A 4,658-nucleotide genomic window follows, 5' to 3' on the forward strand; every position below is an offset into this window, starting at 1 on the left:
ATGATTGGGAGCTGGCGAGGACGAGGGGTTCGACTTAGAGAATGGGATGGAGAGGGGGCAGAGAGCGGGAATGTCGAAGTCTAACTAGCGGTACAGGCATTTCTTACTCAGGCAGAGACATCATTATTTTTGGTTTGCACTCGCTGAGTCTGATAGAGTGGATGCTTGTTGGGTGAATATTCTGATGATATTGGTGTGTAGTCTACATTGTGGCATTGTAGCAATTAACAGAGAACTGGACTTAAGTTGTTGTAAGTTTCTTTAAGATGATTTGGACATGACATTCAAAAGATGATAAAACAGGGGACAATGTAAAGAAATGGTAGCAGTTAGTGGTTAGTGACAGTGGCTATATAAACATATGTGTGGATTCAAGTCTGTCCATGTCCATAGAGTCCTTTCAGGGTCAGGAACCAAATGTAATTGTGTCATTTGGGTGAACTATCACTTTCACTGAATCACATTTGAATTGACATAACATTAAACCCTCATTCCTAAAATACTATATTAAATACTATATACAAATTGTAGCGTTGGGGGATCAGACCAGTAAATTAGGGAAATTAGCTCTGTGGTCTTATCCAATGGTTAACCTTTTCGCATTATCAGTACTTGTATTATATATATTAATGGAGGGCACAATTAGGTGGTCTGGGGTAAGGTATTGACTTGACATCTCTGAGCCGTTGACATTACAGAGAGACTGCTAGGGTATTGACTTGATCCTTCGGCTACAACCTGAAATGTTCCAATTGCCTTTCGGCCATTACAAGGCCAGAGCTTGACACCTATTGAGTTGATCTTAATCAATACCAACAGTTCACAACAATTGTACATTGTGTTTATTCTATATTTTCAAGTCATGTTGTAGTTGTTGTTGTTTTTTGTTATACCCCGCAGTTCTACGTACTTTATAAAGAGAGGCATTTAAGAATCTGTGTTGTAAATGTTAATGACAATGTCATTTATTTAAGAGCTTTTAATTGGACCAGTTACTCATTTGGTCTCGGTAATCCCCCAGCATGGCAACGTTCTATCACTGCACACAAGGCCTTCTGGGATGCGCAGTGAGCTAAGGAGCCAGCTGTTTGATGTTTGCTACTTATACAGTATAAATAAACATATAATCCCCAAACGACAGGCAGTTCAGTGCACAAGGGACCTTATTTCAGGCTAATAAACTTATTTACAATATTAATTCGAAATGTAAACATTAAAGTGTTTTCTGTAGGAGCATGTGCATAGAGGAGACACCATCAGGCTACAATAAAATATTAATTTGGTGGAAGACGATGCAATATATACAGTATTTCTTCCAGTAATGAAAAACTATATTACATATATTTAAACATCCTTTTTTATGGTTAAACATACAAAACACTGTTTATAATGAGGCCACCCAAATGTGTTCAGTCTTGTTTTGTTTGATATATTAATCTACAAAGTCTAGTGTGTGGACAAGGCTGTTGCTCTAATATTAAATGATTTGTTCTTCATTCTTAATGTTGGACCTCATTGAATGCTCATTCAACCTGTGAGATTATGATGATTATCTTAATGACTGCAGTTGGCTACAACTGGACAGCACTGCTACGCTAACAGGAAGGGACATGTTCCGAGCTGATAGAACTTTAGAGAGCTCAGGTAAAACGAAAAGCGGTGGTCTGTGCATTTATGTCAACAAAACTTGGTGCACAGAGACACTGCCATCCTTGAGAGTCATTGCTCTATGAATCTGGAATATATGATGATCAAGTGTAGACCGTTTTATATGCCCAGAGAATTCTCTGCTGTTATTCTTAGCGCAGCCTACATATGCCCTGATGCCAATGCGAAACTTGCAATGAAAGAGCCGCATGTTGCCGTAAGCAACCAACAAACTGCACACCCAGAGGGCTTTCACACCGGCAAAGAACCGTGCCTCTGAACCAGTGGCGGCTGGTGCACATTTTTTTGGGTGGGGCACAGCAGTGTGGCGGGGGGTCTTCTTTCGCGCGCGCAGCGCGCGCGATTTTTTTCCCGCGTGCACGATTTTTTCCCCGCGTGCACGCGCATAAAACACGCACTGGCGTTACAACCATTGTATAATTTCAACTTTCACCCTTAAAATGACCGTGTGGCCATGGAGAAGTTACCCTGTCAACTACAGACACTGAGGTGGAAGAGTGACCGGTCTATGGACGTCGGTACGGTCCAATACCCAGTGTCAGACAAGGAGGAAGTCTAGTCAACAAGGCTAGTACAGGCCTCACAGCTACACTCAGGTTAATAAAGGTAGCAGATGAATATGTGTACTATGTGTCTGTGTGACATGGCTACATCAATGAGCAGAGATGAATGCTGCAGTCAGTAGTACAGTACTATCTATTTCATAGACACATGATGGATGATGATGGAGAGTGATGGTGGTCAACACATCACAGCAGGTCAACACATTCAATGATGTATCACAACCAGACCATGTCAGAAACACAACAATGCATCAGCTGAGTTAAAGAAAACCAACTCTTACCTTTGATGACAGAACATGAGCCGTGTTTACCCGTACCTCCGCCTTGCCCCGCGCATATTGCTATGAATAGTTCGAACATAGGTGCTTGTGTAACGATGGTCAAACAGCCAAACTTCTTTCATTTAATTCGTTTATTTGACCTGCAGAGAAGACATATAGAACACAATTCTTCTCTGGTCTGCTTGTGAATCCATTAAGGTGGCGGCCATGTTCTCCCACCACCGTCTATGTACATTTCACATCAGGACAATTTGTTCACAGAAAGAACACAAACTTCCCTCAAACATTACAAATAACAATTACAAACAACATGTGGAGCGACATACCTGCAGAGAAGACATATAGAACACAATTCTTCTCTGGTCTGCTTGTGAATCTGCACGTTCAAAACAACATACAATAAATGTTCTGTTTCACATCATCACAATACATCACATCATCACAATACATGTAAAAACAAACAGCACAGTACTACACCAACACCTTCACCCTACATTACAAGATTCTCCATACAAACAACAAAACACGAGGAGCATTTCACATCACGCACATACCCATTAAGGTGGCGGCCATGTTCTGACGCACCACCGCAAGTACGGCAACAAGAGAAGGACAAAGAACGTGCAGACCTGCAGTACACCCAAACTCCAATGGGGGGCTCCAACAACAACCAGGGCTGCTCAAGCACGGCGAAACTCATCTATATTCACCACAACTAAACATACATTCCCAACTCTGTTACACCCACCTCCCCTGAATTTCGCCAACCTTGAGCAGCAACTATACATTTAAACACTACTTTTTACTTTTTACACTATTACATAGGGCCGCCAAAGGACAGGACAGCCAACTTGAAAAGTATCCTATAAGGATGAAGTGGAAAGAGAGGTAACCTATCTCTCCAACCAACTACTGGCGGTAGGATGCGTTCTACACCCCACAAGACCCTATTTTCACTGTGTATTACTAGCCTTCAAGAGGCCACAACCTCTTATGAAACAATCAGAATAACGAACAAACCTATATGTCATAGGATGTCAGTGTGCACAGTGTATACATGCACTGAACTGAGCTTCGGCTTATCTAACTGTGGGAAGCCTGGAACACTGACCTGCAAACAGCTCGAATGTTTGACTTAGTGTCTTGAATAATGTCTTGTCCTGACATAGTATAAATCAATCTGTCAACTGGTTTGATAAGGCGACCAAACTTGGACTTGACCTGTGTGACTGTACTAGGATGTTCACACTGTGTGACAGAAGCTAAAGTGTCAGTACGCTGTGTGTCACTAGCATCATCTGTCTGATTTGTGTTACCAGAAACATCAGTACAATCATCAGCGCTAACCACAAATCTAGAATCAGAGTTAATGGACTGATCTACCATTTGCTCCTCAGCCATCTGCTCGGGAACCCTCTGAGGGGCAAACGAGACTGAAGACACTACAGTGTTAGTAGCCTCTGTCCGTGAGTGGTCAGGGAATGGTAACTGGGTGACCCACTCCAGGGTTCTTCCCTTGGGATCCTTGGGCTCTGGAACAGTCAAGGGAACATCCCTCTCCCGAACAGCTCTTCCCCCATACTCCATGTCTTCAACCTCCCCTCCCTCACTCCCAGGACAGGAATCCACTCTCTCCGACTCGAACGCGGTTCCTCTACTCACTTCCCCAGGCAAGGAATCCTGTTCCACTTCCGACACGGACATGTCACTTGGCTCATTTGATGTATGAACAGCAGACAGGGATGAAACTGGGTCAGAGATCACACTCGTATCATACACCGGCAGAAAGTTCACCAACAACAATAGATTACGGTGGACTACCTTCTCTCGTCCAGTGACAGTGTCTTGTATCCTATATGTGTGAGTCTCAGAGTTCCTATCCACCACAGTGTATACAGTAGACTCCCAACGATCAGCCACCTTTCTCTTTCCTCTCTCTCTCTTGTTCGCCAACAGCACACGGTCTCCGACGTCAATGGTGGGCCCTTTTACTCGTCTGTTGTAGAGCTCTGTGTGACGGTGCTGTTCTTTTATGACATGTTCCTGGGCTATGACCATAGCTTCTCTCAGATCCTTCGTGAGAGACATCACATACTTGTCGTAGCTGACCACAGCTGGATCATTCAGGACTGTCCGGAAGAGTATA

This window comes from Nansenia antarctica (assembly GCF_963989245.1).
Source record: "Nansenia antarctica genome assembly, chromosome: 4".
Classification (NCBI taxonomy): Eukaryota; Metazoa; Chordata; class Actinopteri; order Argentiniformes; family Microstomatidae; genus Nansenia; species Nansenia antarctica.